Source organism: Ambystoma mexicanum, chromosome 1q, assembly GCF_040938575.1.
Source record: "Ambystoma mexicanum isolate Mex_15411 chromosome 1q, UKY_AmexF1_1, whole genome shotgun sequence".
In the NCBI taxonomy this organism is placed as follows: Eukaryota; Metazoa; Chordata; class Amphibia; order Caudata; family Ambystomatidae; genus Ambystoma; species Ambystoma mexicanum.
Window position 1 is genome coordinate 141,547,038 of NC_090922.1, and position 27,231 is coordinate 141,574,268.

At 49.0% G+C, this 27,231-nt stretch overlaps 1 protein-coding gene and 1 long non-coding RNA gene across 4 annotated transcripts in view; one reads left to right on the forward strand and one right to left on the reverse strand.

Moving 5' to 3' along the window:
- Positions 1-27,231, forward strand: part of KLHL36 (kelch like family member 36) — a 247,898-nt gene that overhangs the window by 191,150 nt on the left and 29,517 nt on the right. The gene's annotated exons all lie outside the window — the stretch shown is intronic.
- The window catches only part of LOC138525955 (uncharacterized), a 242,584-nt gene that overhangs the window by 156,546 nt on the left and 58,807 nt on the right, over positions 1-27,231 (reverse strand). The window contains exons 3-4 of the long non-coding RNA XR_011283458.1: positions 25,583-25,688; positions 25,355-25,468 (exon numbers count right to left, since the gene is read on the reverse strand). This is a non-coding gene — a long non-coding RNA (uncharacterized lncRNA). The remainder of the gene's footprint in view (positions 1-25,354; positions 25,469-25,582; positions 25,689-27,231) is intronic.

Genomic DNA, 27,231 nt, shown 5'->3' on the forward strand with positions numbered 1-27,231 from the left:
TTGCGACTTCTGCAACTCTTTCTCTCCCTATTCTTCCCTCAGGCCCGACTCGTTATGCAGGGCACACTCTGGATGTTCTGATCTCTTCAGGCCTCCCCCTCTCTAACCCACTCACCACTCCTCTCTCCTGGAGTGACCACTTTCTCCAGCATTGGATCTTTCATGGAGTCACATGCTTAGAATATTCCCCGTCGACAGACTGGGAGCCCTCGGTACGCTTATAAAGCCGTTTTCCATAGGAAAATGTTCGACACTTTTGTGTCCTATCTATGTCGTTTTGGGCCCGCACATGCATGCCCCACTAGGACGTAGCGGTATAAATGCCCCGCCCCCGTGGCTGCCTTCAGATTTCAACCGTCTCCAAAGTAGTGGGAGGACCTCGTGTAGTCTACTATTTTGTCTAGGTTGTGCTGTTGGAGTTTCTCCTGATGTCAGGGAAAGCGCTGTTCCGCCCGTGCGCTACGTGCGGGTTGAAGAAGGTGTACGAGGGGGATGGACACATGGATTGCATATATTGTCCACACCCTCTGTCCACACCCTCATCATTCGGCAGGCAAGTGCGACATATGTAAGGGCTTCTCCCAGAAGACTCTTAAAGATCGAAGTCGAAGACTTGTGGCATGGTTAAACGATGGAGCGGGGGCATACCCGCCTTCGGAGGTGGGCTCCACGCGCAGCGTGGCCTCAGTGTCAAAATCTTCAGGGGCCCCGCGCCTCTCGACATCGTCGGAACCTCTGGTGAAGAAATTACGACCGGCGGAGAAGGAATCCTCGAGAAGCCATTGTAAGGAGTCTTCGTCGAAGAAAGCCTCGTCATCCTCATCTTCGACGAAGAAAGACAGCAAAGAAAAATCTAAATCCTCCTCGGGTGATCATCATAGATCGACCTCGAGTCGAGATGCAGAGAAGCGTAGGTCGAGTTCGGCAAAGGCGGGACACCTCAAGGACCTGCTCGACGGCAGGGCAGTCGTCGACCACTTCTCTACCACTGACACAATTGGTTTCAACCGTTCTTGGACCGCAGACAGTAACGACGACGTCGACGATGGGGCCAGCTGTAGCTTCGTCGACGGAGATCCTGCAAGAGGCCTGGCGACCAGAGGTGTACGACCCAGTTTTGCCGGAGACACTACTGCAGCAAGAGGCCTTGTCGGTGTCCTCGGGAGATGAGGATTTGAGAGTAGTTGGCCCTGCAGACCTCGCGTTACTAGGGATTACCAGGCCTCTCTCCGGGAGCATTCCGGGGTCTACCCCTCTTCTCAATCCGCAGTCACTCTTGTCGCTGGAGGTCTTATCCACGTTGCAAACGTTGCTTAAGACACTGGACGACAGACTACCTCAAGCAACTCCGGCTAGGTCGGCCATCGACGACCCGGGCCCATCTCGTCGGCCACCTCCGTCAACCCCCACGGCAATGCCAGCGGGTGGAGACCTCTCGGCTCCACGCCGCGAGGAAGGAGAGCTGATGGATTCGGACTCGGACAGTAGAGCCTTATCGGATGTCTCACTTTCCCCCTCCAGGGATCCAACCTGGGAGTCCGAAGCAGAATTAGAAACCCTGAGAAGCCCGGCTCAGCCGTCTCCCCCGGACGACATTGGGTCATTTCACACCATGATGGCCAAGGCTTGTACAGAATTCGGGCTGGCCCAGGAAGAGGAGAAAAAGGACTGTTTCCTTTTCGACCACATGGGAAAGAGGAGAAGGTTGGTGTTTTCAGTACCCATCCTGGATCATGTGTGGCAGGAGGGGTTACAGACCATGCGCCACCCTTTCTCGGAACCGGCGATAAAAGGTCGTCTGGAGAAAAAATTTAAGGCTCCAGAGGCTACCCCCAAGTGTCTCTCCTCTCAACCAACTCCTGACTCAGTGGTGTCGGCAGCGGCGGTGAGAAAGACGAGGGCCCAGCACAAGTGCACGACCCCCCCAGAAAGTGATGCCAGAAGACAGGATGCTTTCGGCAAAAAAAAGTGCTGTCGGTAGGTGCTACCACAGTGAAAGCGGCCAATTCTCTGGCCATAGTAGCCAGATACGACAGGGGGATGTGGCACCGACTGGCTCCTATGCTGGAGCATCTTCCGGAAGAACATCGTAAGGCGGCGATGTTACTGGTCAGGGAAGGTGAAGAGGCCTCCAATCATGCCATAAACATCGCGGTGGACCTCACGGAATCTGGGTTTAAGCAGGTGAATAACGGTGTGGTTCTCCGAAGGCAAGCATGGCTGAAATGCACCAACTTCCGACCTGAGGTGCAATACAAGGTGCTGGATATGCCTTTTGAGGGAGACCTTCTGTTCGGCGAGAAGGTGGACGAGGCCTTGAAGGGCATGAAAGAGGACTCGGACACGGCGCGTTCCTTGGGGGCCCTCCAAAGTGGTCGAAGTTTCCTGTCTTTTCGTCCCTTCAGGGGAGCATCGGGAAATTCCAGATTCTCGGCATCGAGAGACAGATCCTTCAGTAGGGCAGCATACCCCTCCCAGGGATACAGACGGGCTTCTCAAGCGGCAAAATGACACCGGGACTACATGGCCCCCAAGAAGAGAACAGGTTACTCGTCATCGACGAGGGATAAGCAGACCAAGGACCAGCAATGACGGGCATCGGAACGTTCTGGGAGGCAGGGTATCGTGCTACATCAACGAATGGTAGCAAATAACAACGGATCGATGGGTGTTGGACACTGTAAGATACGGACATTACCTGCAATTCAAAAGCAACCCTCCGCACATTCCACCGGCGTTTGTAGCTCAACCCCATCTGAGCGTATTGCAGCAGGAAGTAGCACTTATGCTACAAAAAGGTGCTATTGAATTGGTTCCGTCGTCACAAAGGGGTCAAGGAGTTTATTCCCAATACTTTGTGGTGAAAAAACCAAGCTGAAAGTGGCGTCCCATTCTAGACCTGCGCGATCTAAACAAAACATTGAAAAGCCTAAAATTCAAGATGCTCACGCTCCAAGAAGTGATCCGGTCAGTTCAAGAAGGGGACTTTCTGGCGTCTCTGGACCTGCAGGACGCGTACTTCCACATACCGATGTGTCGGCGACACAAAAAGTTCCTAAGGTTTGTGGTAGGGCGGACTCACTACCAGTTCACAGTACTTCCTTTTAGGCTGAAATCCTCTCCCAGAACGTTCACGAAATGTTTGGCCCCGGTGGCGGCCTGGCTGAGAAGGCAAGGCCATCATGTATACCCGTATCGCAACGACTGGTTGGTGAGAGGGTCCTCCCCTATGTCGACTCACACAAGTTTGCAGGCCACCATGCACCTCTTACAACGGCTGGGGTTTGCAGTAAACTTCGAGAAATCCTCGTTAACGCCGTCGAGAAGCTTGGTGTTCCTGGGTGCACAGTTCAAGACCCAGTCAGGGTTAGTGAAGCCATCCCTCGGCAGAATCACCAAACTCAATCGATTGGCAGGTCAGTACCAGACTGTCAGTGAGAAAATATATGTCAATTCTGGGTGCTATGGCGTCCTGCATTCCTCTGGTGGGCAACTACCGCCTGTTCACAAGGCCGGTTCAAGAGTTTCTGGCGGACCGGTGGACGCAGGCCCAAGGGCTCTTGTCGGACAAACTGACCATCGACTACGAAGAGCTCCTACTAGCTCTTCGGTGGTGGCAGAGCTTCCAGAATCTAACCAGAGGGGTACCCCTACAGGAGCCGGAGTTTCGGCTAACCATAGTGACGGACGCATCCCTGACAGGCTGGGGAGCACACATGGGCACTCTACAAACGCAAGGTCGTTGGTCTCGAAGGGAATCTCTCCTGCACATCAACGTTCTGGAACTGAGAGCAGTGCGCTGGGCCCTGAAGTCGTTCCTGCCGCACATCAGAGGGTCCATAGTGAGAATATTGACAGACAGCATGACGACAATGTTTTACTTGAGGAAGCAAGGGGGCACGCGATCCAGAACCCTTTCCACCGAGGCTCAGAAGGTGTGGCATTGGGCTCTGAAACACAATATATCCATCGTAGCTCATCATCTTCCGGGTGTACGGAACGAGCAAGCGGACTCACTCAGCAGAAATATGGACCAAATTCACGAATGGGAGATAAACAGGGTTCAGTTGTCGAAGGTCTTCGAGAAATGGGGACGGCCTCCGCTGGATCTCTTCGCTACGAAGAGGAACAAGAAGTGCGAAATGTATGCCAGCAGGTGGCCACAGGAAGGCTCTCTGGGGGAAGCGTTCTCCTTCCCGTGGGCGGACAAGTTCCTCTACGCCTTCCCTCCGTTCCCTCTAATACAGAGAACTCTGCAGTGGATACGCAGGTACAGGTGCCGGGTCATCCTAGTGGCACCGTGTTGGCCGAGGCAGCCGTGGTTTTCCGACCTGCTTCACCTATCAGTGGATCAACCAATAACGTTCCCGAAGATTCCCAATCTCCTGTCCCGGGACGAGGGAACAGTGTGGCATCACAATCCAGACAGTCTCAATCTCACAGCTTGGCTCCTGACTTTTCGGAATTTGGTGCCTTGGGCATTTCGTCGGACTGTCAGAGGATCCTGCAAGCAGCGTGAGCCCGTTCCACCAACAAGTCGTGTAAGTGGAGATGTTTCTGTACGTGGTGTCAAGGACAGACGGGAGTGCAACCTCTAAGGGTCACTCCGGAACAGCTTCTGCCGTATCTGCTACACCTAGCGAAGAGCGGATTATCTTTTTCATCAATAAAGGTACACCTGGCGGCCATCTCTAGATTCACGAGGAGAAGGAAGTCGCCTCCCTCGTTTAGTGACAGGTTGGTGAAACACTTCATGAGGGGTTTGTTCCGGACGTTCCCTCCGGTTAAACGTTTTCCACCAACGTGGAGCCTTAATATGGTGCTAGCAGGGTTAATGAAACCACCCTTTGAACCAATGGCCACATTGTCGATGAAGTTCTTGTCATGGAAAGTGGCCTTTCTAATAGCTATAACATCAGCTAGGCGGATCTCGGAGTTGCAAGCGTTGGTCATAGACCCTCCGTACCTAAGGTTTTTTAAGGACAAAGTGGTTCTGTCAACGAATCCTCGTTTCATTCCAAAAGTTCCTACGGCTTATCATAAACACTCTTCTATTGTCCTGCCCACCTTTTTCGCGACCCCCTCATCGGCTGCGGAAAAAGTCCTACATACCTTGGACGTCCAGAGAGCTCTAAAATTTTACCTTCATCGGACTCAGCAACTTAGATCTACGCAACAAGTCTTCGTTGCATATGGTCCTTCGGCAAAAGGAAAAGCAATTTCAAAGCAGAGACTGGCCTGATGGATTTCGTCGACGATTGCCTTCTGTCATTCAAAAGCGGGAAAACCGCTACGAGGGCCTCCGAGAGCTCATTCCACAAGGGCAACTTCGTCGTCGACGGCGTTGTATGCCTCTTCGGGTTTCGAACCTTACAGTAGGGAGAGGGGAGATCTTAGATACTGACTTCTTTTAGAGAATGCATATTCTGCCACCCCCTTTCCCTTTTCCTCGCCTAACTGCCCTTATAGTTTACAATGGACAAAACACCTTTTAAATTTTGCCCAAACTGCCATAGAACATTTCTGTGGAAAGACACGCACCGAGTGGGCAATTACTATCTCCCTAGGGATTACCCCGAAAAGCTTTGCTAGTCCTGCAAACTTTTCCGCCCGAAAACTTTCAAATATCGTTGCACCAAGCACTGGGCCATCCACGCAATGCAGGCCGACGCCTCCATTGACGTGACGAACGACTCCAGCGGGGGCAGTATTGGTGTCCTTGGGGACCCCGATGGCGAATGGATTTCTTCGGAACCCCATGTGCGATCCCCCGACTCCAATAAGCAGGCCGGCGTCTCCGTGATGGATACGACAACTGGCAGTCATAGCACACACACGTCCAAGAACATTAAGCACATATCCCATGGCCGAAACTCGAAGTAGAGCGTTGAGGCCCACGCGGTGTCCGCTGGAAAAGCTTCTAGATCTTCGTTGTCCTCTGGGCCATCGCTTATGCTTTTGCCTCACAACAGGCCTCTGAAACCAGCCCCTACAGTCTATTTGGAGCCTGCGCACAAAAAGGCCCTCCTCTCGTGCGCTGAAAAAGAGGCGGCGAAAGGCGCATCAGCGTCCCTTAAACATATGTCGAAAATGCAAGAACTAATTAAAAAACACATCCCTACTACCCTATTAAAAACAAAGTCACTGGGAGGCAACCAGGGGGCGCGCTCATGGAGGCTGCCTGAGCGTGTTCCTCTCCTATCCCGGGACCGTTAAGCGGGATGAGCCCCTGCTTTGTGACCCGCCATCACATAGAACCCGAGGTGGGCGAAAGTGAAAGGCTGCGGCACAGAAGGGTGACATTGTGAAACAAATGCCCCCAGAATCATGAAGAACGAGCCCGACAAACTTCTGGCCAAAGCAGGATTCTTCCCTGCGTGTGCTCCGGAGAGGCAGCGCATGGCGGCTGGCGTCCCTAACAGGCATCTGGTACCAGTTGGAAGAGCAGAGGATTCCACCCGAGAGTGCGGGGGAGGCGACTGAGTGCTCCCCCTACCCCCCCCAGAGTCGGGGAGTCTCGTGGCCATGTTGGCGTGAAGGGCCGCCTCTCCATATGTCCCACACTCGGCAGTCTGCAGCATGGGAGGCCCGCGGGGTTCAGAAGACCTGAGGTTACGACCCCCAACAGTGGAGGACTTGCGCAGCAGTGGGGCGCCCACCATAAAATCCCAGGAGTGCAGTCCGCAGATGGCGAGGAAGACGCTGAGCGTGGTCCTGTAGCACAGTGGCCACCCCCAGCCGTGCGGGCCCTGGGACTGAGCATAGTGACAAGGTACTCCGTATTATTTATACGCAAATTGAGAACGTTGGAGAGCCTGCTGGAGGATGTGCCTTCAGCTAATGGTACTTCTCTCAGAGCACATAATACTTTGATCCTGTTTCTGATGACTGCTGCCGTGCCCCAAACGTTCTCGTGAGGGTGACATCCTTAGTTGGGACTACAACACGGCCACAGGAATGGGGGTGGGGGGCACATGCTTCAATTTTGGTTCCCTTTCTCCCATGAGTGCATCACATCGCAGCAGGATGCAAAGGCCGCTTCCAGTCTTGCCTGTCCAACCAGGGTCTCCCTCTCTTTAGTGCAATAAGGAGGCAGAGCTAAGGCACTTCTACGAACACCCATACAGTCTGGGAGCATACAAGGGGCTGTTGCGGCAGCACACACATTTGTGCACAATATATTTGTCGAATGGGGTGAGTCCTGGCCTTAAGGACCACAGCAGGGGTCAAGCCAGATTGGTGCGACGAAGGGGACAGTATCAAGGAGGGAACAAGAGTCCAACACAGGAGTGAGACTCCCCCAAAAGGGGAAGAATCTGAATAAAACTGGGGGTCAGGGTCCCTTGACCTCCGGTGGGTGAAGTAGACCTCGGTGGACGACAAAGGGAGGTGTGGGCCCCCGGTCTTGGGGCATGTGCCCACCTCCTTGGCATAAACTGGGGTTCGACAACCATAGTCGGAAGAAACTCTGGGTTTGTTCTCTGCAGAGCACAGGGACTGGTTCTCCACACTGGAGCTCACCTGGAATATAGGAAACAGCACCCTGTCGTGGAATAGGAAAAATCTATACAGTGGTCCGAGCTGGGCCCCGCACCCAAGGAATAGGGAGACATTGGGGCAGAATGAAGGTATGGTAGGCCTCAAGGGCAGGACAGGGGGGATATACAAGTGTAACTGAGCTGGAGTTTGCTCATAACAATGCCCTGAGAATCGCCCGGGGCACTCCTGCCTCCCCTCCTGAGCTGCCTCACAGGACTGGAGCGAGGAGAATTGAGGGTCCAGCATAGGCCAGACTTGAGTGGTGTGGGCCCCCGACTCTGGGGCGTGTGCCTACCACCGGGGCTGCGGCGGGGTGCAACAGCCCAGGAAGTGTGACCTCGAAGCGAAAGACAAAAAAAGAAAAAGAAAGGCGACATTCACCACCCGGAGGAGTGCACAGGTGAAAAGGGGGTAGAGGGGGAAACGCACTGGAAAACGGGCTCCTGTGTATGGAGGCGAAGAAGTTGGCCACATACATATATACCCTGCAGCCGCTCCGGGCCTGGTTCAAAAGGGCTGAGTAACATGGCTTCCACAACGGAAGAATCGGCAGCAAGCAAAAAGGACATGGCGGCCCTGATGTAAGAAATACGGAATATGAGGGCAGATATTTGAAGCAGGGTGGACAAGATTACCTGAGGATAGATGGAATGGAAGAGCAGCTGGAGGAAGTCTAACACAACCAAACCTCATTCGGTACCCTGGAGACGCAAACGGATCAGCGGATCTAGGATCTTGGATCTTGGAAATGGAACAAAGCGAGGAGGAATTTTGAATGAAAATGGACGATCTGGAAAACCGCAGAAGGTGGAACAACTTTAGGCTCTTCGGGACTCCAGACAAAGAGGGGGAGTTGGAGCAAGACTTGAAAAGAACACTTCACAAAGTCACAAAGCTGGTTTTTGAAGATGACTCCATTGATGAGTCCAAGATCGAGAGGCTACACCGCGTGGGAGGGCCTATTGGGGTCCTCAAATCAGTCCTAGCCCGGTTTCCCAATTACAAAACGGACAAAATGAAAATCCTAGAGAAAGCGAAGGAAAAAGGCCTGATGAACTATTGCACGAGATCTATCCTCTTTGGCCCTGGCACAGAGAAGGATGTGTGTGCCTCTGACGAAGTGGCTCCAGGAGACGGGAGTGCAGTATAGATGGGGGTTCCCGTTCTCCCTCACATTTGAACTGGATGGACACAAACATAGGTTGACGACGGAAGCATATATTTGCAGAGAGTTGAGGGAGCTGCTGGGTGGACTGAACGAAGCAAGGAACCAGGCCGTGAGGTGGGATGATGACAGACAGTGGCGCATCAAAGGGCCTAGAAGGAGACGTGTACCGGGATCCAGGAAATAAAGGAAACTGAACACTTCACCCGTGGTGTACACATGAATTGCACCAGGAATGCAGTAATGGGGATAACTGTGATGGGTGGGGTCTTCAATGTGGCATAGAGTGGTGAGGGGGACCAGGGTGCACTACTGTGGGGTTATGTTTATGAAGGCTGTTGGAGAATACTGACGTGACCCACAAGGGCCGCGAGTAGAGTTGAGAGATGCTAAAAAAGGTAGCATGCGCCCCTCTCTCGAAAGAACACAGCATGATAACCTGTTCAGTCGTTATTAACCACTTTGAGAGTTTGCAGCCATCTGCTTTTTCTCACTGTACCTTTCACAGGTGGGAAATATCCATTTGCATATCAGTCTTTATCCCGCCCACATTGGCAGTCCAGCACCGAAATGCTATGGCAATTCCCTTCTGAACAAGAGTACCAACAGCAACCCCATACACATGTTTTAGCCTTGTTGGGCCTCATCAGTGAGGGGTTGCTGTTGGTACTTTTGTTCAGAGGGGAATTGCCATAGCATTTCGGTGCTGGACTGCCCATGTGGGCGGGACAAAGACTGATATGCAAATGGATATTTCCCATCTGTGAAAGGTACAGTGAGCAAAAAGCAGATGGCTGCGAACTCTCAAAGTGCTTAATAACCACTGAACAGGTTATCATGGCGTGTTCTTTCGATAGAGGGGCGCCTGATTCCTTTTTTGTATATTTGTAGAGTTGAGAGACGCGGCTCGGTTTGAGATGTGGGCGGGAGGGGGGGGGTCAAAGGCAATGAGGAAATTTAAGTGTCAGACCGGGAGGGAAACAGTCCCAGCTGGCGGTCCGACTTCGGCTCGGTGATGTTAACCGGGAGGTGTCGGGCGCCCTTGAGGGGTTTTCAGGGGGGAGGGGTGGTTGGTGGCGAAGGGGGTTAGGAAACGCGTGTTCTCAAAGTTATGTTTTATCGGTTGTTGGGAGGTGGCACTCTGGGCTTGGCCGCCCAGAGAGAGTAAAGGGGTTAAGGGCAGTGGGATAGTACTATGGCAGTGAATTTAGGAACTCAGGGGGGTGGTCATTTTAGGGCGGGAACGCTGAATGTTAAGGGGATGAACTCTCCCACAAAAAGGTTGCTAGTGGCTAGGGAATTCCGCAGAGCGGGCCTTGATGTAATGTTCCTCCAAGAGACTAAATATGCTAGAGGGGAGGAACGTAGGGTCCCGGGTGAAGTCTTGGACAGGAACACTGGGCCTCGGGCCCTTGAGGAAAGCGGGGGTGGGAATTCTTATTGGAAAGGGGCTTAAGATGGATGTGTCTAAGGTATGGGCAGATCAAGAAGGTAGGGCTCTCCTGGTGGTTGGTACTATCCAAAAGGTGTGTTTTACGTTTGCCACAGTTTACTGCCCCAATCAGGGTCAGCAGAGGTTTTTGTTGAAAACCCTTCCGAAGTTGATGTTGGAGGCTTCAGGCCATGTAACATTGGGAGGTAATTTTAACATGTGGACCGATATTAAGTTCGACAGACAAGTGGGAGCTACAGGGACGCAGGACCCGCCCGACAGGGGATATGGGGAGGTCCTGGAGATAATAGGGGTTTACGAGCTCATGGATGAATGGCGGAATCTGAGAGATGGGTGGCGGCCATAGAAGGGGTGGATGGGGTACAGGACCCAGGGACGGAAGGGATTCAAGAAGCATTCGCAATATTTTATGAAAACTTGTATCCATCGGAGGCTAATCCGGGGAAGGGGGACATACCGGTTTATTTGGCTGAAACGGAGATGCCGAGTCTTTCCCTGGAGGAGGCAGAGGCACTTGAAGCCCTGATTACGGCAGAAGAAATTAAAAGGGCGGTGGTGAGACTACCGTTGGGTAAGACTGGTTCTCAGCAGGTTTTTATAAAAAATGTATCTTCCCCCCTCATCCCCTTTATGGTTGAACTTGTTAATGATATTCTTGAGACAGGGGAAGCCCTGGAATCCTTCTCCCATGCACTAATAACAGTGATTCATAAGGAAGGTAGGGACCCCAGACTATGTGGGTTTTACCGCCCCATCTTCCTCTTGAATCTCAACGCCAAGATTTATACGTGGGTACTGGCGGCGAGATTGGAAACACATATGCCCCAACTGATACACTCTGATAGAGTGGGCTTTATAATGGGTCGACAGGGAGCAAACACGGTGAGGAAAACTCTACATCTGATTCACGAGATGTGGGGGATGACGGGAGACCCAGCCCTTCTTTCGGTGGATGCTGAGAAAGCTTTCGAAAGGGTGGAGTGGGGCGTTCTCGAGGAAGTTCTGGGCAAACAAGGTTTGGGGGCAAGGTGTAGGAGGGGACTAATGGCAGTGTACACTTCCCCCCCAGGGCATCTGCGGCACTCAATGGCGGTTATTCCCGCTGGTTCACCCTAAGTAGGGTTACGAGACAGGGCTGTCCCCTCTCTGCGATCTTATTTGCGCTTTCCCTGGAACCTCTTGCTCAAAGAATTAGAGGGGACCCCCGAGTAGAAGGACTGACATTGGGAGGAGTAGATTACAAAGTGGCTTTATACGCAGATATGCTTTTGCACATACAGGATCCCCCATCCTCAATACCAAGGGTAATCCACCTGATTGAACAATATGGAGAGCTATCTGGTTTTAAGATTAATAGGGCTAAATCTGTCCTGTTCCCATAGAAAGGGGACAGGGATGGAGACGGGAATAGATTCACCCCACTGGGATTAACGGTTAAGTGGGACACACTGAGATACTTGGGGATTAATCTCACGGGGGAGCCGGGAGCCTTATTTGATGCCAATTTCCCCTCACTAATTTCCGGATTTCGTGCGAACCTTGAAAGATGGGGAAAACTCCTATCTTGGCTCGGACGCCTTAATGCCCTAAAGATGGTTTTGCCTGCCAAGGTTCCTATATGCATTCCAGATGCTCCCAATCCGGGTCCCTGAGTCCTTTTTCCCTGAGACGAAAGGGGAGATGCTTAAGTTTCTCTTGCAGGGGAAGAAAGCAAGGGTGATGTATGAGATTCTCACTTTGCCGAAAGAAATGGGGGGGATAGACTTCCGAACTTGAATCTGTATTATAAGGCTGTACAGTTAAGGGTAATCATACCCCATCTCAGGATGCAGATGCAGAAGGAACTCCAGTGGGTTGGGTTGAACAATGTTAACTTAGCCCCCGCTACGGTAGCAGAGTGGTTGTGGGTACAAGAGGTAAGCTCACGTGTAAAATCCGGGATCATCCGATTCTGGTGACCATATGGGAGATATGGGGCCTCAATATGAGTTTGGAGACCGCCATGCCCTGAATAAGGGCATGGCTGCCTCCAAACTCTGGTCCGGGTCCGTGGTCCCTGAATGGGGAAATACCGGGCCATTCCAACTTTGGAGGGCCCGGTATTTCCCCATTCAGGGAACCCAGACCATCCCCATTCCCATTCAAGCCCCCATAGGGTTCAAAGGGATGGGGAGGGAGCTAACAACGGGCCCGTCAATAACGTCAATTCTCGCGGAACCTGCTAAGGACATCTGGTAAAACCAGACAACCAGAGCCGGTCTCGCAAGGGGACCTCGTAATAGGGCGGTATGGGTTTAACGGTGGCGGCACCTTTACCGGCGCCGGTAAACACATACCGCCCGGGTCGTAATGAGGCCCATGGTGTGAGAGGGCAGATATGCAAGGAGTAACCACATGGCCATCTCCCCTGAGTCACCTTTGGGCTCCGGGTGTCCGGCAGGCGATCCAGAACCCAGAGAGGTTCCAGGCATGGTTTGAGGCGGGCCGGGTGAGGGTAGGTCAACTGTGGAAGGCGGACTCCTTTAGAACGATCACAGACCTGGAGGGGGACCTGGGCACAGGCACTCTTTCGGACTTCTCATACCTTCAGTTAAAGGGAGTGCTCACAAGAGTAAAATGGAGATGCGGGATACAGAGAGACCTTACTCCCTTCGTAAATCTCCTGGATAAAAGAAGAGAAACAAAGGGCTTGATCTCTGCTATGTATCGCGCACTGCTGCTTGCAGGGAAGGGTTCCACAGAGAGCCTGAGGTGGGGAAGAGATATGGACAAAGAAATAGACCCAGAGCTCTGGATGAAACTGTGTAAGGGTGCCTCGCGGTCCTCGATCTCGACTTAGTATAAATTGCACACCATTAAGCTCCTTCATAGATGGCAATACGACCCGGTCTAGCTCTCGAAGATGTTTCAGTCACCGAGTCCAATGTGCTGGCGCTTATGTGGGGAAAGGGCCCACTATTGGCATATGCGGTGGGGGTGCCCTCGAATACAGGTGTTCTGGGACAAAGTGTTGGGGTGGGTTAAAGACCTGGAGGGGATTCATCGTACCAAAATACTGTTTCTGATACTATTTGGGATGGTGGAAGTAGAGGTAGAACTGAGAGGATTGAGGGGGGTGGCAGCGCTTCTGATTCTTGAGCATGGGCCTGCCTAGTCATGAAGTGGAAAGGTGCCAGACCCCCCCGAAAGAATGGATCAATGTGGCTATGAACATAAGCGTCATGGAAGGAATAACTTTAGCACTTCATGGCAACGCAGTGCCGCATGAGTAGATGTGGGGTGAATCTATGGCAAGATATTTGAAAAGTTAAGACAGGAGATGCTGTTCATAAGAGGCCAGTAGGGGAACATATTACCGAGAGACTTAAACCAGGAGTTTGGTGAGTCTCTCCACTCGTAACGTCTGCCCTCAATTGGACAATATCCCAAGAAGGGGGAACAGCTTTCATGAGGCGGCCAGAGGCAATAGTTAGATACACGTGGTAATAGTCTCCACCTGGACACAACCAAAGGTTTACATGTTGATTTTTTTATTGTTGAAGACGACATCGTTTAGGGGAGGGAGGGGGCTTAAAGAGGGGAGGAAGGGTGCAAAGTAACTAGATACCAATGGAATTACTGTTGGGGGAGGAGGGGAGGAAGTGTTTTTTTTCTTCTCCTGTTTAAGTGTCTCATTCCCAATGTTGATGGTTAATGATGTATGAAAATTGCAATTAAAAACAAATTATATTTAGAAAAGTCACCAAAAAAGTCTAAATCCTTGACACCTTCGTCCTCCAAAAGCACTTGGGTTATGGATTCTTTCTCCCCTGTAGACAAACTGACAGGGGCTATGCATCACAAGGACCAGGCACCCTCCCAAGCCACCTATACATGTCAGGCTTCCCACCTTCATGTGACTATACCCCTGAACAATTTGCCAGAATTATAAAAAGGATATCCTGCTTTGTTGACTTCATAGACAAGCATCCAGAAGAACTAACGTCCCTTAAAGATGCCTCACAGCCAGGGGCTTCAAAACATCAACCCCCTGCCAAGAAACCTTGCCTGGACCCACAGCCTAGCATTTCTGTCCTAGGCCTCGTGGCCTCCACCTACCAAGATCTCTCTCAGGACATGTATGCTGTGGCTCTCCCAGGGTCACAAGACCCTGGCTCTCAAGGGGATCTATGCAGTCAGGAACAATACAAACGAAGATGATGATGATGACGAAATCTACGTCATACAGTTGCCTGACCACCAAGACCACCCTGTAGCATATTCTCCCGTAGACAACCAACTACAATACAATTAACTCCTGCTGATGCTTCCCAACACTTTAGTATTGACACCCAAGAGGCACAAGGACTTTGCGGAGGACATTCTGGGAGACGCAAAGTCTGCCACTCAGTTTATCCCACTGGTACAGTCTGTCCAAAGATGTATACAGCCGTCCTTACTTGAGCCTAACCTCACAAGGGCGGTTAACCCCCCAGAATAGAGAAATTATTCAGGCCAGCGCCCACAGACCCCCTTATATTAGGGGTTAGCTAAAACCTGGTTAACTAGTCGTCACCACTACCAGAAAGAGGGCTGGCACTCCTCAGGTGTCGGAGGAAGCCCCGCCAGACAAAGCAAGAAAATGTACACTTTCGGAAAGGAAGGTTGCCTCCTCAGTGGCATATCAAGCTAGAATAGCAAACAACACTACCCTCCTGGCTAGTTATGGCTGCCACAAATGGGTTGACTTGGAACACCAGGTTGAAGCGGTTCCAGAACTCCTAAAATCACAATTGTTAAGCACCATCGCAGAGGGCAAGCAGGTATCAAACTGCATTCTCAAGAATAATCTCGATGCAACAGACAATGCAGGCCGCGTTATCGCAGAAGGCACGCTCATCAAGTGTTACGCCTGGCTCAGACAGTCTGGTTTTAAGCTAGAGACTCTGGCCACCCTCCTTAACATGCTGGTGGAATGTAATGTGCTTTTCGGTAGGCTGTCGAAGACGCCCCCAAGAGCGCAAATGATGAGTATGAAACTCTTAAATCCCTCGGCTAGTTAACAAACCAGCCCTATGTACAACGGGGCTCCTCAAACTCCAGAAGGTGTCGGGGTTCACAATGCTGTTCCGGATACAATAGGGGCGGACAGTAGTCAACTTGGGGCCCGTCCCAAGGACAATCTTCCTCTTCTGGCTTTCAAAGAGGAAATTACAGATCTAGAGGAAGAGGCAGAACCTCACCTGGGAGAGGATCCACCCCTCCCAAGCAATGATGCACTGCTGTAGGCCGCTTCCCTTGCCACTCCAGTAGGAGGATGAATTTCACACTTCACCCAAGCATGGGAGAGGATAACGTCAGAAAAGTGGGTGTTGTCCACCGTGACAGAAGGGTATTGCATCAAACTGTTACAAAAGCCATCCATCCGCCCGCCAAGACACTGAAGGATGACGTCAGAAGAGCGGCGCAAACTGTTAAAAGAAGTAAAGACACTGTTGGAAAAGGACGTCGTAGAGATTGTCCCAGCAAATTAGGTAAACAAGGGTATTTATTCAACGTACTTAAGAAAGACCTTTCCACTGTGGGCCCTCTTCCTGCTCCTACCTGTGTGGCTAAGAACCTTGCGGTCATCTTTGACTCCACACCCTCCTCACATCTCTGACATCTCTTGGAGGTCAAACTATTAGCTGCACCTCCTCATAGGTATTCTTCCTTTTCTCACTTTCTCCCAGAAGCTCACTGTCTCCATAGCTCTGGTCCTCTCTAGGCTGGACTACTGAAACAGCCTCTTTCTAAATCTGTCTGTCTCTACTCTCCGACCTTTACAATTTATCCAGAACAGGACTGCAAGACTTGTCCTTGGCCTCAAGCCCAGGGATCGTATCTCTCCAGCTCTGAAATCTCTTAATTGGCTACCAGTGGTGGCAAGGGTCAAGTTCAAGACCCTCTGCATCGTCCACAAGGCTTTCTGGGGCCTGGGACTGCACTACCTCCAACTCTCTTTTCCTAAACATCTCCCCTCTCGCGCTCTCCGCTCGTCCACTTGCAACTCTCTGAGGGTCAGTCGCTTTTCCAAGCAGAGAGTTGGGGGCAGATCTCCATCTTCGGCTGGGGCCTCCCTCTGGAACAGCCTCCCTGCCTCTCTCAAATTTGAGCAGAACCACCTCCGGTTCCGGAAGCAACCCAAGACCTTGCACTGATCACTGCCTCTCGGCTCCCCTAGCATTTGTGGTCTATATCTGCAACCCCACAGTCCTTTCCCTCTGCACTTTGACCCACCAGCTGGCTGCACTTTTGAGTTACCTGCACTAAGTGACATGCTAGGTGCACTTTTTGAATTACCTGCACTTCTCCCCTCCTCAACACTTCTCCGCTTCCACTTCCCTCACTTGCGCGATCTGAATGACACAGGGCCTAGTAAGATCGTTGTTTCGTCCTCCCTATGTTTCCCCTCCTTGTCTTGTCGCGCCTAGAACCACTTGTGTACAGGTGCATTATAAATGCCATATTGTATCATATCATGTGCCCAGTACTAGATCTGCGCCCTGCGAACAAATATGTCAAGCTCCAAAGGTTTTGCATGACCATGCTTCAAGAGGTAATCCCTCTCTTAAAACGAAGGGACTACATGGCAACATTGGCAATGAAACATGCCTACTTTCATATTTCAATGCTCCCTGCAAACAGGAAATATATGCAGTTCAAGATAGCGGGAGTTCACTACCAGTTCAAAGTACTCCACTTCGGCATCGCGTCAGCGCGAAGAGTATTCACAAAGGTGCTCGCTGCAGTGGCAGCACACCTGAGCAGAGAGTCGATCTCCCTATACCCTTATCTGGATGACTGGCTAATCACTGGGGAATCTCCTCGAATTTGCAAACAAAAAATACAAAAGACAATAGACCTTCTTTTCAGTTTGGTCTTCTCCAAACAAACGAAGAGAAATCAAGTCTAGTCCACTGGTCAAATAAAAGAATTTCTGGGAGCAATTCTAAAAACAAAAGAGGAGCTGGCTTTCCTGTCAAACAAGAGAGTACAAAACATGCTGTTAAAAGTACCTCACTAGAAGGCCGGAAGCCAGATAACTGTACGCAAAGCAATGCGCTTGCTCAGGATGATGCCATGAATCCACTTGGTTACAGATGCGCGCCTGCACATGTGCCCAATGCAGGAATGGTTAGTGAAACAATGATCTCAGGCAAGTGGTCAGTGGGGACGAGCTAGTGGTTGTTTCGCTAACCCTGGTGCACGTTTTTTGCTGGTGGTCCAGGGACAACTTGCTAAAAGGAAAACCCTTCTGCATTCCACCAGCACAAGCAATCCTAACTACAGACGCCTCCCTCGCCGGATGTGGGGCTCTCTTTCTCCACCACACAGCCCACAGTCAGTGGACACCTGCTACAGCCCAAAAATACACAAACTTCCTGGAACTTTTGGAAGTCCTTGAGGCTCTTCAAGCCTTTCAGCAACATCTTACAAGTCAAACAGTGCAAGTCCTTATGGACCGCACAGTTGCCATGTTCTACATAAACAAGCAGTGAGGCACACGCTCAGTCTGTTCAAGCTATCCCAAAAAATATGGAAGTGGGCACTCAAGCGGAACATGTTCCTAACCTCTCAACATGTTCCAGGGGAACTAAATTCTCCGGCAGACACTCTAAGCAGATACCCCCTACCAGAAGAACATGCGTGGCAGCTCAAACAAGATATCCTAGATGGAATATTCTCCCAATGGGGTCATCCCCCTTTTTATACTTGTTCGCCACAAGCCTAAATGCGCAATGTCCAGACTTCGCGTCCAGGTTTCTCCAACCAAGGTCCAAGGGGAACATCCTGTGGATGAACTGGTCAGGGAAATTTGCTTAAGCTTGTCCCCCGACACCACTCCTGAGGAGGATAGTGCACAAGATGCACCAGGACCAAGTGACTCTAATCCTGGTAGCTCCTATGTGGACGAGACAACCTTGGTTTCCACATCGGCTCAAACTGGCGATGGCTCCTGAAGTCATAGAATTTGGCCACTTAAATCTTCCACAAAGGTGTATGGATATCCTAAAGGAGGCAATGACACCCAACAACAGACACTGCTATTTCAACAAGTAGAAGAGATTTTTCATATGGGGCAGGTCCCAAACCTTAAACCCAATCGAATTTTCACCAGCTAACATTGTACATTGCATGCTTTACCTACTACACTCTGGCCTAGTATTCAACTCCATCAAAGTACATTTGGTGGCTCTGACATCTTACAACACTTCACATAGTGTCCTTGTGAAAGGTTCCTGTCATTAAGGGGTAAACAGGCTATACCCTCCCATCCCTAACTCTCCACCGGGTTGGGATCATAATGTCGTGCTCTCCAAACTCATGGGTCCTCCCTTTGAGCCTATTCACAATGCCAGCCTAAAACATTTGACTTGCAAAACTGCATTCCTAGTAGCCATCACCTCTATAAGACGAGTAGGTGAGCTACAAGCTTTGACCATACAAGACCCTTTCTTTATAATCCACTAAGGCAAGGTTGTCCTCGGAACACATCCTAGGTTTTCACTTAAGTTCATTTCAAAGTTCCATGTCAATCCATTCATAGAACTGCCTACCTTCTTTCAAAATCCATCCAACTCAGATGAGAGAAGCCTCCCTACAGTTGATGTACGGAGGGCAGTGTTGTACTTTGTGAACAAAACTAAAAAGGCACTGTAAGGAATCCATGGTGGCAATAGTAACGACAGACATAAGTGATCACAGTTCAAGCGTGTTTATTGAACTTTATAATGGGTGAGAAAAATGCCTAGACTAAACCTAAAGCTAAGATGGGAGCAAGCTTTGACCATCAAATAATAATAAGGCAGTCCTAGTAGCGTCTTTTCAAATGAAAAGGGCCTATACTAAAAGACCTATTGCCAATCCTTAATACTAAGTTACAAAGCAGACTGTGGGCTAATGGTCACCAGAAAAGAAAGAAGTGTTCACCAAATGATAAGTCGGGATGGTACGGCTAGGTCTGCCTTCCCCACGTTTCAAGCACGGGACAAGGCGGAACTCCTGAGAACAGCACACTCCTGGGCCTCTTTACCATGAGGCTCACAATGCCAGTTCAACAATACCATACCAGAACCTTCAGGGGCTAAGTATCTTTCTTCAAAGTCCCTGCCTTAGAAGGCCTGCTGGTTCAAAACAACAAACAAAAGTTCCTTCAGTAATCTTGCACAGTGGGCGATTGCTTCTTTTCATCTCCGATCTCCCTCCACCGGGCTCGGATCCTTCTTGCAATTTGGCCTTCCTCCGTCCGGTTCACTATGGCCTTCTTTAACACAGGTCATGAAATTTCAACACAGTTCATGGTTTGATTATTTTCATCAGAAAGCGTGGGTTGCCCTCTCCTAGCTTTCCTTTGGCATCGCTCTGTCGGGTTCACACTTTTTTTATTTTGCAGTTCACAATCTTATCAGAAAGGGGGCTTTCCTTCCTCTAGCTTTCTCTCTAGCATGGGTCAGAGACTTCCAATAGTATAAAGGATTTGATGTGACTTTTGTAGGACCACTCTGACATCTCACGTCGCCCTTTCCTAGGGCCTTCTGGTACTTGCAGTTTTCATCACAACAGGGCCAGCGAGAGTCCTTTGAATGAGCACTCCTATGGCACGTGACCACTCTGCAGCTGGCCCTTCTCTGGGCTTTTACAAAAGTTCATACACAAGTTCTTTGTTCTTGCGTTCATCCAATGTTGCCACTTGCAACCTCGGGCTCAACACACGTCTGTCTGCTATCAGCTTTCTCTGACTCACTGGCTGTGTTGAACCCATTGGCTGGTCTTGCCTCTGGAGTCAAGGACGGTACCACGCCTCCCCGCCTGTGCTATCAATGCAGGAGACCCCACCGTGCAACGTTGACATCTGCTCCTCCACATGCCAGCTGTAACTCCTGGTTTTATGATTTCCCTCTCGGAGGCTTTGCAGGTCTGAGTTGAAAAGGGCAAGGGCAGCTAGCTCCCCCTTCGTCCTTCCAGGTCTCGCTGCCTTTCTCCTTCTTTTGAACTGCCGGTCCGGTATAGCTGTATTCTCATGCGTTTGGCCTTGATAGTCGTCTGCATTTGTGCTCCACCCTTTATCCCTGTGGGGGAAGGTAAAGGGCTGTCATTTGTGTGTGGTTGTTGTCAATTGCCTGACTCTGCCTGACACATATGTGTTGTAACATGTCAGGTAAACGGCCATGGTGTTCGTTGTCTGTTACGGTGTAAGAAAGTGTTTGTGTTGAGAAAGGGGGGTAGAGCTTCCAAATATCCTACAGGTTAGGATGGGTGAAAGGAGTTACAAGGGAGGGAGTACCGCATCTCAACCTTTTGGTGCCCCATTTCCACTCCCCGAAGACCCCCCATTCAGGTGATCCTCCCCCACTGCTGATCCACCCCCAGGTAGGGATCCAATAGCAATAGCAATGGCCTTGTCCTGGACCCCTGGACGACAGATCCACGGGGACCAGTGGGTGAGACACCTTCAGGTTTCTCACAGCGCATAGATGTTTTTCTGGTTTATCATTGTTTCTGCTTTATCACATCTGTACCCACGTTACACTTCATGCAACCTCATGTCAGAAACAATCTGAGGCACCTCGATGCGTGAAGAACCATGGGTACAGTACATGTCACACTAGGGATAGTGTTACTAAGACACCCTGTTGACATCTGTTTTCGTGTTTCCAAAAAATCTTGTAATACTCTCCGACTACCAGTAGATGTCAGACTATACAGAGCATGGGAATCAAAGCAGATACAAGCATCAGAAATACGATTATGTTGCGTAATGTATCCCATACAGATAGCATAAACACAATAAGAATAATCAATGATAATACAGTAAAAATTGTATTGTTATGGGTGGTAGTAATGTGAGTTTTCTATCACTGTATATATACATATGCACACTCATGTCTATTGTATTCACAGCTCTACTTCTCAGGCATGGAGTGCGGTATGGGGGACCTTGCGGACGTCCGAAAGGAGTATCCAACTGCATCTCCTTAACCTTTACTGCAAGAGGAGTGGCATAGACAATGGTAAAAGGGCTGTTGTATCTAGGCTCACTCCATTTGCGGACAAAATTCTTAACAAAGATTGGGTCTCCCAGGAACAGCTGGAGTGGTGATGACGTCATTAAGGTTGATGCAGTGCTGGTTGTGTCTTCAGACCGCTGTGGTGCTATCTGTTGAGAGATACATTTATGGCTTTTGTTAGGGCAGAAAAATTATCTCTAAACTGATCCCCCAGAACGGATGCAGCCCTGTGAGCATCCGAAGCTTTTCTGATAGGAGATCGGGGCGTGTGCATTCGCTGTCCCGTTATCACCTTATGACGTGATAAATGATGATCAATACAGGGATGCGTGCGCATACTGAACAATGCAAGGGGCAAACAATGCACCCAATATTTCTTCAGCGTTGTGCATAACTTTGAAATGTTACTCTTTAATAAACCATTGATCCATTCTATGACCCCTTTGACCTGGCGGTGGTAAACTGAGCACATCTGATGCTTTACACCCAAAAATGTCGATCACTTCCTTGAAGAGTTCATTAAAGAAATGGGTGTCATTATCTGACTGCAAAACATCGCAAACACCCCACTGAGGGAACACCTCCTTCACGAAAATCTTTGCAGCACTTTTGGCATCTGGATGTGCACAAGGACCAGCCTCAACCCGTCATGTAAAGGGACACACCACAACTATTAAATACCTTGACCCATTACACTGCTCTCCCATGTCTGCATAGTCGATGTGAAGTTCTCTGAATGGCCCATTAGGGTGGGGCAAAGTAACTCGTATTGTTCTTAGAGTATGACCAGTGCTGTATGTTTTGGCAGGTGATGCAATTTATCATCATATTTGAAAGAACCTCTTGAAGGTTGGGAACAAACTAGTTATCCTGTATGTCCACCGCAATGTGTTTCTTTGACAAATGTGCTGGATGCTGCAACTGACGAAAGTGATCAGCAGCAGTCTGTGCAGCATAATGGCTTTTCCTGTGCTATCTTGCCGCCATAACAAATCTGTAGGGGACTGTGTACACCCTCTCTTTTTCCACAACTTTCTCCTCTTGTGGGGCCTGCACTTGTAATTCAATTATCTGATTTATTGGGAGGGAAGTGTACGGGATCGGCAACTGCTCCTGTCTGCTTGTCACCGGATACTCTGAAATGATAGCCATGGGAAGGTAAGCAGCTAATTTGTCTGCCACAAATGCAGCAGTGTTGTCGAGGTAAACTGCGTCTGTGTCACTGGTATGGGCGGTGTATTTAATCTCGCCATCACAGATGGTTCGGAAAGTGCTTCAATCAGTTTATCCAATACTGCTTCATGCTTGGATGGGGACCTGTCAGCTCATCTGAACCCCTCTCCCTTTCCACTGTGCTAGCCCTGAATGCACTGTCATGGTAACATAGACGGAGTCCGAATAGACAGCCACTCTGCACCCCTGGGACGCGAGAAGCTCTTCAATAAGCTCTGCAGAATATTGCATTGGTAAACTTGTTTGCACCACCACCTCATACTCCATCCTCTAGGCGGACCACTGCTTCCCCAGTATGTCTCAGGCCTGTCCCCTGCTAACCTGTCGATGAAGAGGTCCCCCCATTCAAGCAGGCTTTCTTTTGCCTTCGGTATGTCCTCCTCCTCCCCTTCAAATGTTACATAATCATGCCTCGCAAGGTCTTGTGCAGTACACAATTCTGTTAAAAAAGTAGTAGGGATTAATGTCTTACCCCTCACTGTGTGGATGTGCGGGTTGGACAAAATGACCTCATACGCGGATGCCTGCTGAGTGGTCAACCTTGTTTTTGACTGCTTCAAAATGGCGAACCTTGCATGCTCCACATACAATGTTACAGAGCACCCCATAATAATAGTGGAGCTTTTCTCAATTGCGAATGCAGCAGAGGCAAGCACCTGCTTGCAAGGGTACTGTCCCTGCATTATTGAATCCAACACTCTGCTGTAATAGGCCAATGGCTTGTGGACCATTGTGCTTTTCTGGGTGAGTATTGCTGTCATCATCTGGCCATTAGAATAGGAAAACAAATAGAACTCTTGTGTGTAGTTAGGTGTTGCAAACAATCAGGCAGTGGAAATACCTCTTTCAATTCATTAAAGCTAGAGAGCATTTCTGTTGTCCAAACAATTTTATCAGCCTTTTGTGCCTCTTTAAGGCATTGCGACAACGGCCTAGTGTAATATGCGTAACCTAGAATCCATGCTCTACAGTAATTGCACAACCCGAGGAGCTTCTGACGGTGTTGGGCTGGGGAGCACTACTCACTGATGCAGCGCATTCTGATATGATTTCTCTCCATGGACTGATATCAATTGGCCCAAGTAAAGGACTTCCTAGAGGCAATATTGTAACTTTGCTTTGTCTACTGTTCGATATATTTTCTGGAGGAGTTGCACCTAATTCTCTGGTAGCTTATTATGGTGGTAAATAGTGGTATTTATTGTAGCATAGCACGTCTTGTGATAATCCCCTTTCATAGTGTTGGCACTCTCCTCAGAATATATTCTAACAAATGTCCTCTTTACCCCCGGGTTACTCATGGTATCAGACACTGGACCTGGTACACTTAATATGGGGCGGTACCCCTACCTCTCAATACCTGATCTACTATGCTGATGTTTGCCCTGGTGGCTGATCTGCACAGCTGTAAATCGGCAAAATGAAATACTGCACACTTGTTCACTTTCTAACTATTGAGTTCACATCAGATAATTCACATGGAAACATTTATTATAGCACACTTGTCTGTGTGTGAAAATCAAATAGAATGACCAACTGCCACAAAATGCATCAGAACACAATGTAATTCTTATGGTGTGTCTTTATCGTGACAGATAAACTTAGCAATTAAATATGACAACAGTTGTTCATAGAACGGATCTTCTATTGCAATGTAAAAACAAAATAAAAAATGCACATTAAAAAAAAAAAACATGAGCTGTAACCAGCTCTAGTAAACCGACCTTGGAAGCGCAGAACTTGGCAAGAATTAAGCTTTATGAAAATCAAACTGTAAAGCAATCTTGTAAATTCGGAACGGCATGCACTTATATCATTGAAACATTACACATGAAATGACCTATTCCTGACTGACTACCGGACAGGCAAATCCAGCACATCCTCACTTCAGACCTATATTTACCTAGAAATTGGTGTGATTCCTTGCACCACTGAATGTGGGAATCCCTCTCCCTTGGTTCGCCCACCGATAAGGATTATCAGGATCCCAGGAAACCTGACCGCACTGCCTCAGCAAAGCGTCTCGGACTTTCTGTCTCAGCCCAGCACTCGAGCATCCTCTATACTGTCACTCCCTGGATGCCGGTGGATGTCTGCCGGTCTCTTAGGAAGTTTCTAAGCATCTCACTTGGCACACCCACTAGAGGTCTTTTATGACCTCTCGCTGCCACTTCAAAGAATTCCTTCCCCTCGCACAGTATTTTTCCTTTTGAGAATGCCAATCCTGCTAACTACAAATGTAACATCTTCTTCCAGTGCACACAGTGCTGTTGTTCTTTAGCACTGTATTCAAATAGGTACAAAAGAGATTCCTATTTAAACATACACATCTTACTCCACTAATAGGAATATTGATATATAACATACAAAAAAGGATAAGATGATAGACTTTCTCTACTCATCCCCCTCCCCCTCACATAAGAAGCTCTGATAGATTTTCCAGCACTACAAGTCTTGACAACATAGACTGCGTGTCACATTCCAGTATTTCAAAAACCTTCTTGTTTATTCAAAATATTTAAATTAAAACACTACCCTCACCAAACACAGTGTAAAAACTAACACTAAAACCTTCAGTATCTAAAAAACTAGGCTTCAAATTATACACATACCCAAGACACAAACGAAATCACATAACAAAATACACAAAGAACCTAAATGTGTCAATAAAAAACATATAATCCCAACATGTTTCTGTTCTTCAAAGCCCCTTTCGGGCAAACATTCTTCAGGGGAAAATTTAAAACATCCACTATTCTCCTCAACACCGTGTTGAATGGGTAGTTACAGGCAAACAAAGCCTATAAGGGAAAAGACAGAGTAAACTTATGAGTTCCAAAGGGAGGGGAGTATTACAAAATGTAAATGGGAAGTCAGCTCAACAACTGATGCCAACCTCGCACAGGTCCAAAAGAATAAACCAATTAGATTTACCTTGAAATGGTGAACCTTCAATGCACGTCTGTAAATGACAAATATGCTTATCTCTTGTCAGTGAGAGACCAAAAACTTCAAAAGCCGTCACAGTCCGCCAAGATATCGCAACACCTAAAAAGAACAAATCAACTTACTAACTTTCAAAGAACCATACACTCTATTTCAGCCAAAGATCACTGAATACACGAGCTATAACATAGTCATATCATATATAGTCATAATTACCTCCCCAAAGTTGGGGAAACCCACTGCTTGGGACACAGGGGACAACTCCCTGGTAACGTCAAACGGATCCAATCCACAAACTTATTTGGTATTACGCAGTACCAATCTGCAATAAAATAGGGATCATAAGTAAACTGTGGTGCCTATACAGTTCGAAAACAATAATAATAAACACCAATACCCATGTATTTGCCGGAATACGGTACACCCTGGTGGATAACTAGGTGCCACTTACATGTATAGAAAGGACCACAAAGCTGAACAATTGTGACCCGTTTCTAAATGGGTACAATACTGATAGAGCTTACCCCAGATGCGGACCAAACAGTGGCATGCATTAAGATCCCTATCTCCGTGAAGTGATAAACACATCATGCGCGCATGTGTTACTCAGCCCGGCATGCTCACCTTAAACTTCAATATGCATGCAAAAAGCTACAGAAAACAAGGCTCCAAAAGTTCGTGGAGAAACAACAGCCATGTCACCAGCACGTATTCACAAAATCGACAGCGTTGTCCGAATGACAAAAGCTTCTGGCATCATAGTAAACACAGAAAAGGGACTAAACTCCTCATCGAAGCGCTCGCTCATGAACAACGGAGTGGCCATTTTTAAATGAACACCCCGCAAAGGCTAAGATCGGTGTTGAGAAGATTAGTGAACCCCAACCTGGCAAAGTTGGAACCAAAATTGACATATAATGTAAACAGTATGTTGCAATGGAAAAGCAGTATCCAATATGTTGCAAATGCCAAAAACACACCTTCAATAATGGGCTGCACCAGGGCTTTAAGTGGGGTAAGAAATCGAGGGGGGGGGCCTCATTTGGGGGCGTGGCTTGTGGGAGGGGCGTGGCCTAAAAAGTACGCAAATCGTAGGGTATACACACAAATATATTTTAATGTTATATATTTGTGTGCGTACCTTACTATGGTTTGTGTACTATGCAAGCCATCTTTTCTAAACATAGAGATATGTAACATATTTCTACGTTTATAAAAGATGGCTTGCAAAGTACACAAACCATAGTAAGGTACGCACACAAATATATAACATTAAAATATATTTGTGTGCATACCCTACGGTTTGCCTAGTTTTCAGGCCATCTCTTTTTTTTTTTTAAAGATTTCGGGTTTATAAAAGATGGCTTTGAAAGTACACAATTCAAGCCATCTTTTATAAAGCTTTGACTACGGACAAAATTGTCCGTCGACAAAGCTTTATAAAAGATGGCTTGAAATGTGTACTTTCAAAGCCATCTTTTATAAACGTCGAGGAATCCCCAGGTTCGCCGAGGGTTAAAGACGCCTCGGCGACCTGGGGAAACAAAGGGACAGTAACTGCCTCTGGTGACCTCTCGCGCGAGGGGTCGCCAGATGCAGTTACTATGACTGACGGAAGTGGCAGCCAGTCACAGCGTCGCTGTGGCTGGCTGCCACTTCTGTCGGCTCACCTGTCTTCATGGCAGGCGCATCGCCCGTCGCGGCTGCGGCCGCGACGGGATAATGCATTCCGGCAATGTTGCGGTTGGACGTGGGCCCCGGCAGGGCCCCGGCTCAGTCCCACTTTTTGGAGACTGCCGGGGCCCGGCCCCGGCAGGCCCCCGGCCCACTTTAAGCACTGGGCTGCACCATGCGTCTACCTTTTG